The sequence below is a fragment of the Bubalus kerabau genome, chromosome 22 (genome assembly GCF_029407905.1).
Source record: "Bubalus kerabau isolate K-KA32 ecotype Philippines breed swamp buffalo chromosome 22, PCC_UOA_SB_1v2, whole genome shotgun sequence".
Classification (NCBI taxonomy): Eukaryota; Metazoa; Chordata; class Mammalia; order Artiodactyla; family Bovidae; genus Bubalus; species Bubalus kerabau.
The window spans coordinates 26,845,233-26,861,123 of NC_073645.1; the positions used below are offsets into that span (position 1 = coordinate 26,845,233).

The 15,891-nt window shown below is 50.5% G+C and overlaps 1 protein-coding gene across 3 annotated transcripts in view; it reads right to left on the reverse strand.

Moving 5' to 3' along the window:
- SH3PXD2A (SH3 and PX domains 2A) overlaps positions 1–15,891 on the reverse strand; it is a 248,259-nt gene that overhangs the window by 133,523 nt on the left and 98,845 nt on the right. The gene's annotated exons all lie outside the window — the stretch shown is intronic.

Sequence of the window (15,891 nt, forward strand, 5' to 3'; positions counted from 1 at the left end):
TGCAGAGAGGGGACATTAACACATTTATTGACTTTAGTGATATTTAATTTTATTTAAAAATATATGCTTTATCATTTAATTCAAGTTGCAACAAATTTAAATGCACAGTGAATGTAGATCCCTGATATGAGGGAAGTGTGAAATGTGAACATGTTTGATTTGTTAATTGGCGTTAATTAGACAAGGAATAAATTACCTACAAGCTTAGCTATGGGAAGAACAGTGGAGAGAGAAACAAAGCCTTTGAATTTGCTGACTTGGAGAATACCCAGGGTAGTCTTTAGCCCTGACATAGGCTGGAGATATTTCATGAGCTATAAGGTCTTATTTTATTTATTTATTTGACAGTGCCAGGTCTTAATTGTGGCATATGGGATCTTTAGTTGGTGGCGTGTGGGTTCAGGCTCCCTGCATTGGGAGCTTGGAGTTTTAACCACTGGACTGCCAGGGACGTCCCTGTAAGAACTTAGTTTAGAGAAGCCCAGGTCTTATGAATTGCCTGTAAGGTAGCCGGCATCTCAGGATTTCCGACAGATAACAGCTCAGAGAAGGATGTTTGTCCCAATGGCGCCGAGGGTTGGCAGAGAATGTGGGCTGCCCCAGCTTGACTCTGGGAGGAGAGGGAACATTGCAAGGTGGCCCTAAGCCTCAGGGAACAAAGAGGTTTTGTACTAAATAGCATTTAAAGTGGCCACGCTGAGGACGAATGTCACTTGGGTACCACTGAGGTTCTCAGAGCACAGGCTATGGCCTCATTCAGAGCTGAGCTTGAACAGGGCTGAACGCACCCTGGCAGGTACTCGGTAAACCATGCAATACTTACTCCAGTGGTGGGACAGGTGGCAAAGGCCGAGGGCACTGGCCTTCCCAGCCACGCACGGTCACACTAGTCTGGTTTCACCTTTCAGCTGTATGTTTCTATTCTTGGTCTAGTGGAAACATTAAGAGAAACTAAAAATCTAGGACTGTTGAACTGCCAGCAGCAGGATCGGGGTGTGGGTTGTAGAGCTGAGAGGCCCAAGGTCTTTAAAATGTCTGTGTCCCAGGCACCTTCAGCTGCCTGAACATCGGGGTTCTCATTTGGCAAGTGGGATCACAGGGCTGGGATGTGGATTGGAAACAGCACTCGGGGCAAACGCAGTGCATGGTGCTGGGCACACGCGAGGAGCAACACGAGACACCTGCTGTTACAGAGAAGGACGAGGATGAGGCGTGACGCTTGGCCAGTGGTCCCCAATCTTAAGTCTGCTTTATTTCCAATTCCACCCCCATCCCACCCCTGCTCCTAGTCCTTTTTTCCACCCAGAAGCCCAAATATTTTTTTAAATGAAATCTTTCCTGGGACTTCCCTGGCGCTCCAGTCGTTAGGACACCACCCTTAACACTGCCAAAAGCGGGGGCTCAATCCCTGGTGGGGGAACTAAGACCCCGCATGTCACTTCCCAGCACACGGAGAATAAAATCTAAACTCCTCACTGCAACGGGCAGGATCTGCCTCTCTCTCCGTCTCACCTCCCCAGGCCAGCACCCAGCATGAGGGGATCTAATTAACACCACAAACACATCCAGAGCCTTCTCACCTCGGGCCTGAATGCCTGCCATTCCCTCTCCTGGGACAATTCCCGCTGCCCTTTGCATGGCGAATGCCTTCTATCCTTTGGGTCACCTCATTTCGAGGCCTTGGCAGACCACTCTGCCTCCCTCTCCCAGGGCTTGATTGATTCTCTCCTAGATTTCACTGAGATTTGTAGTGATCTTGTCAATTTACTTGCCTCTCTCAGTGAGATCCTATATGGGGTCTCCTTTACTAACTGTATCCTTAAGGCCCAGCAGAAGGACGGGCACTCAGTGGCCCTTGGTTGACATTTGCTGCTGCATAAGTGTGAGTGTGTGTGTTGACACACCTTTGCTCCAGACTGTCTCTTATTTTTACATGCACACACACACACACACACACACACACTAGTATACATAGCTCGCCCCACACACACTGGGGCCTGCTGGACCAGACCGGGGCCGCAGCAGGGACAGACTTACCCTCCAGGATCCAGACAGAGTGGGGCCAGAGAGTGTGGTTAGCTCAGAGCCCAGCCTCAGGGCCAGGCAGTCCCCCACTCTGTGTGGGTGTGGGTGCAGCGGGCGTGGTGGGCAGTGGCTCAGCACCCTCCCTCTGGGAGCCCGGGAATAAAGGGCCCTATTCAGCCCTGGCAGTCGCAGCTCCTCCCTGCCAGGGGAGGCTGCCCTCAGGAAAGGGGACGGTGGGATGCTGGGCAGTGCTTCCCGGCAGGCTCTCCCTGTGGCATGGCCCACAGCAGGGACGGAGGGTTTAGGGGGGAGCAGGCAGTCAGGGATCCAGGGCCTCTGGGGCTTGAAGAGACAGAGCAGAAAGGCCCAGCCAGACGAGGAGGCTGTGGGGCAGGCCAGGGCAGTCCTGGTTCAGCGGGCAATGCTGAAAGGCCTGGTTCACTGTCGATGCTCTGAAGTAGAGGAAAATCCCCAGGATGTGGAGGCCCATTGGATAATTGCCCCATAACCACAAGCCTGGCTGTGCCAGCCAGAGGGGTTCTTGTCTGGCATTCTGGAGTGGACACTGTTCCCAAAGCCGGCTTTTCTTGAGCTCTGGCTCTGTTGGTAGAACCGAGCCCAGACAATCAACTCTCTTCAGCAACCTCCTACCAATATCTTCCTGGATTCTATCACCTCTCCTGCAATCGAGATGAGGACGATATAAACAATAGCTCACATTCACTGAGTAGTTGGTGTGTACAAAGTACTGTGCTGGGTACTTTATATTTATTCTCTTATCTGATCTTCACATCAACCTATGATCTAGGTAACTGGGTCCCATCTTACAGGTAGGTAAACTGAAGGTCAGCAAAGTTGAGTGACCTGCCCAAGGTCACACAGCCAGTAAGTGGCAGAGCTGGAACTGGATGTGCCATGGTCTCTGTCTTTGGCAGTCTGAAAGTTCCTGGCCTCTTAATTCTTTAGCTGTGTTCCTTCTTTTCTGTGCATGTTTCCCCAGGTGGTACATCCCAACCCTACTCCACCCCATAAACATGGTCAGGATGCATCATTCACTCACTCACTAATCATTCAGCTTTCCCTGATGTGTGTGTTGACGGCGGGCTGGGACGTGATGGGGAACAGTATGCACAGCACGTGGCCCCTGCCCTCCCAGAGAACAGGGTCTGGGTGGGTACTGTGCTGCAGAGCAATCAGTTATGATGGGGACATACAAGAGGGTGACAGGCCTGAAAGGTGATAGGAATGCACCAGGTTAAGGGTAGGGAAAAGAATGTTCCAGGAGGATGGGAGAATGTGAGCAAAGGGCCAGAGATAAAAGAAACCAGCTAGGGTGAGTTCAATGTGGCTGGCAGATTGAGAGAGAAAAAGAGTGTATGTGTGAATGTGTGTGTGTGTGTGTGTCTGTGTATAAGTGTGTTGGGAGGTTATGAGATGTGGTACTTGGACAGACAATGGTAACAGGGGCTCAGTCACATGGACCACACAGCAGAGGAGAGCCACTGACATTATACATTTCAGAAACACAAGTTCCTGAACTCTTATGGCCACAGACCACAGATTACACCTGGGAAGACACAGTCCCCTTAGACCCTTCTGAAGCCCTTCTCCCTCAGGTTTGAACCCTGAGGGGGACGCACTTGTCTGGCACGTATAGCACAAGCTCAAACCTGTGTTCTCACCAGTATCTGTACCTACCACAATCCAAATGGATCCTGGGGGGTAAAACCAGGAGATCCTGGAGGTCACTGTGTCCAGCTCCCTCACTTTCTGAGGTCTAGGCTGAGCACAAAGAGGGCCATGTCTTGCTTGACTTCACAGAGCAAGTTAGCAGCCAGGCTGGGACTCGGCAGGACTTGGGCTGGCAGCCTGGTTCCAGGGTGGACTTTGTAGAGTCCGCACTTAAAATTTACATTCCCCAGAGTCCCCAGCTCAGCTGTTTTTCCTACTTCCAATTTTTACCCCAATCCTAACCCAACAACAAGCGCTGCCACCATTGACACCGTCTCACAGAACTGAGGACTCAAAGGAGCGTGTGGCAGTCTGCCTTCAAGGTAGTCCCCGGTGACTCTGGCCTCCTGGTCCTCACGCCTTGTATCGTCCCCTCCCACAGTGAAGAGGGCCAACCTGTGGGGCCAATAGGACACTTTGGAAATGATGGTGTGACTCCCAAGACTAGGTTAGAAAAGGCACTGTGTCTTCCTTCTTGATCTTGCTCTGGGGTCACTCACACTGTGAAAAGACAGCTGTTGCATTGTAGGACACTCAAGCAGAGGTGGACCTAGGAAGGGACTGAGGCCTCCTGTCAACAGCCAGCACCCGTCTGCAGGCCACCAGTCTGCAGTCTGAAGTAAGCCACCTTGCCAGTGGATCTTCCGGCCCCAGTCAAGCCTTCAGATGACATCTTGACTAAAAACGTCATGAGAGAGCCCAGGTCAAAACCATACACCTAAGCCATTTCTGAATCCCTGGCCTTAGAAACTGTGTGAGATAATAAGTGTTTATTGTTTTATGCTGCTAAATTTGGGGGAGTTATATTTGTTATGCAGCAGTAGGTTACTGATACAGGGCCTGGCACTACTTTTGAGAGAATGAGAGTCCCTGGGTTACCTGAATCAGAGATATTAGGGGTATTGACTATAAATGCAGATTCCTGGGGTTTACCCAGACCCTCTGAATTAGAGAGAGGGGTAAAAGTCTGCATTTTAAATAAACACCCTCCCCATGTGCCCCCTCCCCACCCACCACACACACAAGTGAATCTCATGTACCTTTTAGGCTTAGAAGCACTGAGCTAATCTAACTTACTTTACAGATCTAAAGAGGCTCAAAGAGCTGGTGGTTTTGATCTTTGTCACATATGTAAGTTGAGGCAGGCTTGGGTTGAGAATTAACACTGGATTTCTGGTTTGGTGTTTTTTCTACTTATTTCCTCCTTTGTCCATTCCATTTTGCGTTTTTTAAGAAGTGTAGGCTTTGTTTCTTTTTCTTTTATTTATGTTAAAAACACTCACAAAGCAAAATTGAAAGTCGCTCAGTGGAGTCTGATTCTTTGCGACATTCCATGCAGTTCTATACATTCTACAGAATTCTATACAGTCCATGGAATTCTCCAGGCCAGAATACTGGAGTGGGCAGCCGTTCCCTTCTCCAGGGGATCTTTCCAACCCAGGGAAGATCTGAAGAAACTGAAGCTCAGAGGTATCTTCTGACTTTGCCCAAGTCACATAGTCCTGGAGCTAAAGCCAGGTCTGACTCCAGGCACTGTTACTTTGCTTCATTGAATGCGCCTGGTCACAAAAAAAGATTTAGCAGAAGACGGGTACCAGGGCAGCAAACAATGAGGGCATTTCTAGAGCCCAGAAAGAGAAACGAGGCCCCAGCAACAAGTCTGAAGTATCCCAAGAGACATCAAGCAGACAAACAGGGCTTGCTCACTTCCAGGCCATCGTGATTTGTGACTGTCTACTGCTGGGCAGCGTTTGTGCCTCCAGATATTTGGGGGCAGCGTTATTTATAGGCCATGTTTCTATTTATAGTTTCACAGAATTTCTGCTCACCCTAGCTAGATTCCGCTCCCCCACCCCCAGAAAGGAGAGGATAAGAACTCTTTTACCAGTTGTGTCAGGGCAAAGGTGAAGGTCAAAGCCTTGGCTGTGTGTGCAGCCTTTCAGCAGGAGCTCTTCATGGGGAAGCATTCAAGACAAGGGGGCTTTCTACACTTTCTAGAGGAAATGGGGGTTGGGGGGAGGACACAAAGCTGGCCTTATACAGAGACAGCCGCATTCTGCCAACACAGTAGGATTTGAGGTGGGCCTAGAAGACCTCTATTCCTCTAAAATGTTTTCCCTTTGCATGATATTTCACCATTAGGCACTTGTTCCTTTGGTCTTAATGGCTATTAGATGACAAAATGTTGAGACTGTGTGTGAGAAAACCTAGACAGTATCAAGTCCAGTAATTTCACAGGTGGAGAAATTCGGGCTTACCGAGGGGCTACATACGACCTGTCCTCGTTGTGGGGGATCTGAATGAATAAGACGTGGTTTCTGCTCTTCAAAAACTTCAGTTTTCAAAATCCCCATGACCAAGGAAGAAGGAACTGAAGTTCAGAGGTATTTTCTGACTTGCCCTAAGTCACACACTGCTGGGACTAAAGCCAGGTCTGATACACAGGAAACCATCTCAATGTTGGAAGAGCCATCAGGCACAGCACAAGAAACTGTGGACAGCAAAGCAGGCTCAGAATTTCTTTCTAACCCAGTTTTATGAATGAACAAGTCAAACCAAGTGACATTTCCTAAGGTTCTATTTGGTGCTCCAAACGAAAACTTCCTGGTTTCAGGGTTACATAGAAAAATAAAGATAAAGTGGGATTTCTTTCTTATTTTTAGTCCCCTGTTGAACCATGGTTTGGAAAATAGTTATCTGTGACGATTGTCACTACATGGTTACTTTATACATTGATGTTTACAAAGCCAGCTGGCAGAAGTCATTCCTTCTGGGTACTATGCATGCAATTCCAGCATCGAACACTAGGTGGCTTGTTGAAGTTGGGTAGGTTAAGTGAAAAGGGAGAAAGTGTTACCTAGAGAAGACCTTAACTGTCAGAACAGTTTATCAAAAGGACACTGATCAACCTCTAACTGATATAATTTAAAAAACCCATAATATGAAACTTGAAACAAAATATAAAGAAATGCAAACACTCTGGTGTGGGTGGCATACCCTTTCTAGCCAATGAGCCTTCATCTGCAAAGTGTGGTTGTTGTCAAAGAGATGAATATAAGCACATGAAACCCTTTGCACAGTCTGACAAAAATATGTACTTAATAAAGAGTAGCTATAATCCTTACATAGAAATCTCTCAGTTACAACTGTTAATTTTGTTAAAAGTTCTAAGCCTACACATAGTTCCTCAGAAAGCTGTTTGCAACTTTTCTCCTGTAGCCAATTAGCATCCCTGGGCTACTGGGCTCACATGTGAACTCCTTCTGCAACAAGCCTTACTATTTAGAGAGAAGAGCTCTGCCCACTACAGAGATCTTACTTAAGCCATCTTCATCAATTACCAACTATTAAAGTTGTAAATTCGTCTTTCAGATCAGAAACAAGAAGCTGAGAGTAAAAAAACTTGCCAATCAGAGAAGGCATCAAATTACCAGTCACTCTTCTGGCTTGTTTTAAAATTTAGGTCTGCAATAAATGCTTTATAAAGAAGAGCAAAAGATACTCCTTTAGAATCTAAGTTTTTGTATTTTATTATTTTTTTTGTCTTTACCTTTTTGCTGGAGACTCCTTAAAAGAGACTCAAGCCTTTTCCCCTCCTAACAGTACAACACGACTGTACATGTAGACTCTAGATACCATGTTATCATCAAAACCACCAGTGAACGGTTCCTAGGCTAGTCTCTCCCATCTCCCATCTCCAGAGAGACTTTTGAAACAAAAACCTTAGCAATCACCTTGGCCCCAAACTTCACCCCATCTTCGAAGGGAGGGGAGAGTGTTCCGACTTACTGACGACAAAGTGTAGCTGGGGCTTGAGCACCCTTCTGGTTAGGCTGGTGATGGGTGGGGAAGAGGGCTGTGCCGTGACATACACCCCCAACCAACAGGGACCCAGAAACAGGCAGGCAATTCAGGTCTGTATAGGTATGTGAGATCGACGAACCAGCCCTCACAGGTGTGATGCCTTGTCTCCCATGCACCTCTACTTTAGATCAGAAATTGACTTACCAACATAGGGCCAGTGGTTTATATTATGTGAATGGCCTGAATGTAACCAAACACCCAGGAAGTGCTGAAGACAATCAGCCAGTCTACCGAAGGGCTCCACTGGACCTTAAAACAGTGCTTCTCCAGCTTTCCTACACATACAAATACCCTGTGCATCTCATTAGAATGCAGACTGTAACTTCGTGGGTCTGGCATGGAGCCAAGACTCTGCATATCTAACGAGGTCTCGGATGAAGCTTCGCTGCTGATCTGCCAGCTACATTTTGAACAGCAAACCTTGAAATGCACAGACCGCCTGCAAGACCTCACTCTTAGAAAGGAGCTGAGACAGCTCAGCCTTTTGTGTTGAGCCCCCCAAACTAGGACTCACCAAGTCACCATTAAGTATTGAGTGCTGGCTGTGTGCTTCATGGATAACATTTCATCTGATACTCTTAACAGCCCTGGGGGAATTTAACAGATGAAGGTCACCAGGGAGGTGCAGAGATGCAGCATAAGGCTAGCCCTGGATCACAGGCCAGGCTGTGGAGAGGTTGAAGTGAGGCCTCCAGTGCTGACTGACATGCAACACGCACCAGCTCCGTCATGGAAAAAGCACAGTTTTGGACAACAAGCACCCAGGTGTGAACCCAGAGGTGTTTGAGCCCAAAGCTGGTGTTTGGAACCACCACGCTCTGAGGCTGGCAGAGCTGAGGAGTCACACGGTATATCCTTCAGCAATGCAGCTTTGGAAATTCTCCCTGAGATCTGCCCCGTTCGTCCTCATTAAGGGGAAATCCAGTCCCTGGGCTCCAGCCTGGGGAGAAATAGAAGCGTGGCCCTTCTCCCTCCCTCCCTTCCCCTGAAGGGTAGACAGAGGCTAGTGCTGCCAGCCCCGTGCCCACCCCTTGCAGTGCCCTCGCTTCCTCCTAAGCTTTCTGAAGGTGCATTCAAGTGAACAGACTTCACCTTCAGGCCATGCCAGTCCCTCAGGCCCACTGTGGTCTGGAGGCTGGGCTGTCTGGCATCCTGGGGCCTCCACGGTGGACACCAGTCCTTGCAGCCGTGGAGGTGAAGGGGGAGGGGTGCTCTCAGCGCCCACAGCTCGGAGCCAGGCGGCCCCTGGATGAATGGGGCATCAGTTCCTATGGGCCTGGGGCTTCTCCAAGAGCTAGCTCAGTTCTCGCCAGGGAAGAGCTCTGGCTCAGGGCTCTGTCCTTGGGCTGGGTCCAGTTGGGGTGACCTTGAGCAAGCAGTGGAGGGGTCAGCCCAGGGACACCATGGACATCTGCCACCAGCACCCTTACCTCCTAAGAAGGGGGGCCCTGAGCTCCCTCTCAATGGACCTCAGTGTTCCTCCTGCACCACCAATACCCCACCACCCCTCCTAACCCCTGGGCCCAGAAGCCAGAGCGCCTAATGCCTGGAGGCTCCTGGGGAGAGAGGCTGGTGGTGGGACTCCCCAGCACAAAGCATCTTTCATACATGCCAGAGGCTTCAGCTAGCTCAGAGAGTGGGGGAAGCTTCCTTTCACCCCAGGGTGAAGTCCAAGGCCCGCGGTAGGGGAAAGGTCCTGGGAAAACTGGGTCTGCATCTCGGGCTGGGCTGCCCCCAGTACAACCTGCATGTCATCAGCCATTCTCAATCCCTCCCTCACCCCCAGCTCTAGTCCATCAGCGAGGCCTCCTGGCTGTTCCTCTGAAATACACCTCAGGCTTTCTTCCCTCCACGCCATTGCCCAGCCTGGGCCAAGCCAGCCTCCTCTCTTGCTGGCCCCATCCAGCCTCCATGGGTCTCCCCACACCACGCTCGCTCCTTTTCCCTTCTAGTCTATCCCAGATGCTCAGCTGAGAATCCTTTCAAAACAGAAATCAGATCATGGGTCCTCAGCCTAAAAACTTCAGAGATATCTCACCACACTGAAGACAAATCCTCACCCCTCAGGCTGACCCAGGACCGTGGCACAGCCTGGCTGGGTGTGGCAGCCACACTGAAGGCTCGATGACCAGGCTTCTCATGGTGCCCCCACCCATCCACCCACCCAGGGGCCCAGCACCTGCTTTCTTCTCCGACCTCAGCTGCCCTCTTGCTATCTCACCTGTATCACACCTGAGCTCAGGTAACTGACCTGGCATTTCCTGATAGTGTGAATTTCCTGATAGTGCCACTCCCAGGGCACACCTGACTGCCCTCTAAGCAGGAGTGAAAGGATGTGACCCTCAAAAAAGGATGTTTGGGCATGGGGTAAGCACAGCATTTATTTCTAGAGAGGAGGAGGTGGGGAGATCAGGAATGTCAAGGAGACTGGAAGTCACATCTCTCTGATGACTTTGCCAACATGCAAGATGACCCGGGTTGCTCTACCAAACTTCTAGTTTTCCGTGTGCAAGTTGCCACAGTGATGAGCAAGAGTTACAGTAGAGTCCAGGACTCTGGCTCCCTGCCCAGGGCACATTTTCCTGCACATTATATTAGGCAAGCTGACTGAGACCATGTAAACAATGCATTTCTGCTTAGATCAGAGGCTTCTTGTGGAAGATACCCCAGGATACAGTCCACTGGGGGCTGAGGGTTTGGGGTGGATGTTCAAGAGGCTGATTCTCTTCTAGAATTATCTCTGGACAAGAAGATACATGGCACATGGTAGCAAAGTGACCTGACTCCTGCCTTGGTCTGGAAATGAGGGAATGGCATGGGGGAAGGACTAGGGGGCCTGAGCCACACTGACATTTAAAAGTAAAAGGGGCCCTTGAGTGACTGCCTTCCCCAAAGCTCATTACCTCCAGGGAGACCTGGCTGCCGCGAAGCTCGCGACCCTGCTCTGTTATCCCGGCGTCAGGTCCAGAGATGCTCAGTCTCCTCCCACCTTTCTGCCCAGATCAACCATCTGGATCTTCAGCTCTTCAGAAAGGAGCTCTCTGCAGCTTCGCAAGAGACCGCAGGGAGGGCGGGAGCAGCAGAAAGTGCAGCTGGGGCTGCTCTGTGGCGCTGACTCAGCACAGAGAGGGAGGGTGAGCAGAGGGTGGCGCACAGGAAACCCACGTGTCCTGCAGCCGAGCTGCCCGAAGGAGAGGCAGGCTGGGAGCCCTGGAGTCTCTCCCTCGGCAGTTCACACGGTGAGTTCTAGGCACTGCATGCTTGCATCACTGTCCCAAACCGTGATTAACCCATTTGACAGATGAGAAAACCGATCTGGGAGGCCTGTGACTGGGCCACATGGCAGACCTTACATGCTGACACACGCGTGTGGAGCCCTCTCATTCCTGGGCAGCTCTGCCATGGGAGACACGCTGTAGAATCCTTGGTTCCACAACTCCTGTCTGCCTGGTTCACTGTGGCCATTCCACCCCAACACTTTCCACCTGCTTTACACACTTCCTGCTGTTCTTAAACATCCACACTCAGTCACACTTAGCCTGCTGGCCCCTCAGCCTGGCACCTGGGGCCCTGATCTGCCCGCGTCTGGCTCAGTTCAGGTGTCACCTCTGTAAAGCAGCCTTTTTGGATCACGTAAGCTCAGGGGCAGGGCTTCCCCTGTGGCTCAGCGGTAGAGAATCCCTGCAATGCAGGAGACACAGGAGGCAAGGGTTTGATCCCTGGGTTGGGAAGATCCCCTGGAGGAGAGCATGGCAACGCACTTCAGTATTCTTGCCTGGAGAATCCCATTGTCAGAGGATCCTGGAGTTTATACAGTCACAAAGAGTAGGACGTGACCAAAGTGACCGAGCATGCGTACACATATGGAGCCCCAGTGGCATGACCTGGCTGCTCTTCTTTCTGGCTCTTATCACTATTGGAAACTGCTCGCTGGTTTGCTTCCAGACTCCCCCTCTGGAAGGACAGCTTCCTGAGAACAGCAGCCCAGTCTACCTTGCCCTTGGCTATGTCACCAGTGCCTACAGCTGGGCCTGGCATGTAGTAGGTGCTCAACTAATACCTGTGGCAGAGACAAACTCGGAACACTCTTCCACGTAGCGTTCAGAATCAGATGCCGAGAACAGGCCCGGGAACCACCTGCCCCAGATTACAGAGTGACAGGATGATTTTGAGGGGTGGGGGCAGTAATTACAGCAAGAGAAGACCCAGCACTTCCAGAGGAAGTAGAGGAAAGTTGCTTTTAAAACAGCACACGGTGCTGTTCAGGCCTATAATCTTGTTGATCTTTTGGAAACCCTGGCATTACCAGCAGACCCTATTTTCCCTTCTGCATCACATAGAACCTTTGCCTTTTCCGGCCATCCCAGGTCATTGGTGGGGCTCAGAAACCTCTCAGGCCATCTCCCCTGGGGGCTGCAGCACCTGCCAGCATCTCTGAGCCGCTGATTCCCTCGCAGCCCTCCAGGCCCTTTGGGGAGGGTTTTCTCAGGCCTACTGGGGATCAGCAGAACCACCGACAGCCCAGGGAGAGAGCTGACTCTTCCCCAAGCCACAGACCAGCTCTAGCTAAACATATCCCTCCCCCTTGCTTCCTTCTGAGCTGGAACAAACACCGGATCTCCTGCACAGGGCTCTCGGGGGGCAGGGAGAGGAAGGACTCAGAGCCCGTGCTTGCAATTCCCCCAGCACCTACCCTGCATTGGGGCTCCAGACTGCCTCTTTACTAAGGGGCCAACATGTAAACTGGTGAGCAGGTACCGAAGGACAAAGCATACTTGCTTTCTAAAAATACACCCCTCTAAGCTCATGAGGTCATGAGGCTGCGGGCAGCCTGGCAGCACCTCTCTGATTAAGGTGATAGGCTCACTTTTCTTCCTAAGCTATCTAGCTTCTCCACGCCTCGCCAACTCAGGAGTATGTATACTGGTGGGTGGGACTGACTCTGATATGAAGGTGAAGGGGCTTTCTGGAAGTTCAGAGGCCAGCACCAGCCGTACAGAGACACAGATGGCTTGCAAGTGGGAGGAGACCTCGCACAGCCTTTGCCAAGCGAGTTAACCTCTTTCTGCTCTGCTGCCTGGCTTCTGAAGCCCCTTGGTCCGTGGTCGCAATGGTTTGCTTTTTACATCAGCAGCTACACATTCTATTTCACTCTGTAATGACCATTTCCTCCCCGAGAGCCTCCTTGGGCTGGCAAACTCAAGATATACAGGAAATCTATTCCAATCCCAGAATGGGCAACAGGAGATGGATTTTCCACAATAGTCTTTTAAAACAAGGCAGAGAGTTCCATGTAAACAGAAGGCTGCCCTGAGAGGCTGCTGACCCCATCGTGCTTGGCCCAGTGTCCTAAAGAACTTCACTTCTGTCCACTCCTCCCCAAAGCAGGAGACCTCAGAGAGATGTACTTGTGAGACAATTTTCTTTGGTTCTCTTGCATTTCTGTGTCTTGTCAACAAAGCACTGCCCGCCTTTTGTTCTAGATTATCTTTTCAAAGGTGCTTGTAGAGCAAACAGTTTTAAAAGACAGAGGCAGTGTCTTGCTCTGGAGCAATCAGCAGGTTTGCACAGAGCCTTGGGAGACTGGGACAGTCTCTCTCCAGAGCCAAAGGAGTAGGTTTGCTTACTGCCCCTTATAAAAGATGTGGGCTCCTTACGATCTGGTTCCTCTCCTACAATGTAATGCATTGCACGTGCAGGCATTGTTCTGGGCCCAAGGGGCCATGCCCTATGGGACTTGGAGGCAACGGGAGCTGATGCCAATGTGCTGTTGCTCATGCTGCTTGCAATGCCATCATGAAGCCTCCTGTCTCTGACCCAGGAGTCTCGTGTTTTCTGCTGGCATCCAGGAGTCTGGGGTAAGCTAATGTAATTGGCTTGAAAATACGGTAAAATCCCAGATCTTACTCTAAAGTCTCAAATCTGGTGGACTAGTGCTGCTCATACTGAGGTCAACACTGTTGACCAATCTATGAGTTTCAGGTCTGTTTCCTGCTTCCAGCAAACTCAGAAGAAGTCCCAAATTATAAAAATATACATAAACCAAGAAAAGAATTACTTTAATAAAAAGCACTCTCTACTTTGCAAAAGGGTTTATTATGTGTCTCTTTTACAAAAATAGCATTTAGGATACCTAAAAGATGATGTGATTTGTCCCAAAGAGAAAAATTTACACAGAAGTTTTTAGGAGTAAGCATTAAGATAAAACAAGGTTCACTCCTGCTTTCTGTTAGAGTTACGAATGCCAATAGGTCAGGATTGGGAGTGGAACTTCTCAGGGACAATTGTCAAACTGCTGTCTCCTCCCTAAGGATCAGCTGGCATGCTTGCTTACTAGCCCTCTCTACCTCATTATACTAAAAGTCAATTTCTGGAGTCTGTAATTGTAGATAACTGAGTCATCAATTTCCTGGGTTTGATAATGTACTGTTGTTACATAAGATATTACTACTGGGGAAGCTGGGCAGTGGGAACACAGCTCAGTGGCTATGTGATGACAGAAAGTGATGTGACCTGTCCTTAAATTGGGACTAATGCCACCTATCCTGTGGTTTGGTCATGGAATTGGAGGGGAGGAATATAGAGTGCCTAGGAGTTTTACAGGGCTTCCCAGGTGGTGCTAGTGGTAAAGAACCCGCCTACCAAAGCAGGAGACATAAGAGATGTGGGTTCAATCCCTGCGTCGGGAAGATCCCCTGGAGGAGGGGATGGCAACCCACTCCAGTATTCTTGCCTGGACAATCCCATGGACAGAGGAGCCTGGCAGGCTATGATCCATGGGGTCACAAGAGTTGGACACGACTTAGTGACTAAACCACCAAAGGTCTATGAGCCTCTGGACAGGAGCCTGCAGCCAGAGCACAGCAGCTGGCCTAATGCTCCAAAGACACCCCCAGAGCCCCTGCCTGGGCAGCAGAGACGCACATCACGTCCTGGTCACCTCTAAAGCTAAAGTCAAGGCACCTCTGGAGACCACAGGAGCGCCCTGCTTCCTGCCCTTGGATTCCCCTTGTTCTGAAATTCCAGGCAAGGCAAAGTGCTGGCGGAGCTGTTCCTGAACCTAGCTGCTGCCCTCCCGGGCTGCCTGCCGGAGCACCCAGTACTGGATTACCTCAGCGTCTTTGAGCACCGAGGTTCTGCTGAGTCACCGCCGCCAGGGCTCAACCCTGAGGAATCAGCAGGTGACTGCAGATGCCCTCTCCAGAGGCAGGGAGGTGGGAACAGGGTCTCCAGCTGGTGTCAGGTAATACAGTCTACCTGTAGGCATCCTGTCCGGGGCCCCTTACCAGCTGATGCTCCCACCCTGCGCTCTGTGGGTGTTGGCGGCTAAGGGCTCACAGCTTCTGTAGGGACACACCCTCAGCCCTCAAGAGCACCTGTCCACATTTCACACTGCTGAGAGAGGGGGCAGCTCATGATCATAGTGACTGGTATACTATTATGGGGAGTATAAACATTGTCCCCTAAGATGGGACAACTCTGGTGCCGTCCACCCTCCAGAGCTCCTCACAGGATCAGGCTGAGGCCAGACTTAGCTGACCCTGTACCTCGGCCCCTTGTCTTCCCCTGTCCTGTGCTGCTCCCCTCACTGACCCGGGATGTTTACCTGAGAGCAGTCCTCGGAAGTCATCTTGCCTAAGAACCCTCGTCTCAGGCTCTGCTTCCCAGAACCTGATCTAAGGCAGGCAACATTCATCACTGCCCTTCTCTGAAGCCCTCATATCTGCGGGAGCTCCTTCGATTCAGGGATGTGGGGTGGCTTGGGAACCCCCAGGCCCACTCCAACCCTTACTTGCTTGGTTCTGCGTCTCTTGTTTTTTTTTTTTTCCTTCAATCTTTTTCCTTCCTCTTCAAGCTAAGAACTGAGTCAAGTATGAGAGGGTTAAGGTAGCTCCTAGTGAGTGAGGGAAAAGCTAGTAACAGGGCCTGGGGATCTGAGGGTGGGATTCCAAATGTCCATTCTGAAGTTCTGGAGAGCAAGTGAGCAAAAGGGAAGATCTGGAGAGAGAGCTCCGCTGAAGGAAGGGGAGAAATGCAGAAACTCACAAGAAAAGGAAACTTCCTTCTGGATGGAGGGATGGGGTAGGCATGAAGGGCCAGTCAACCTCACTCCTCTAGACAATAACACACACAATGCACAGTATCCTCTCTTGGGGGCTGGCCGAGTCCAGTGCCTTCTCCCAGGAGTTGGATATTTTGGGTGGGGGTGGGGGTAGGAGGGAGGGGAAGTCTTTTAAATTAATAGCTGCCATTTATTGAGCATTTACTATG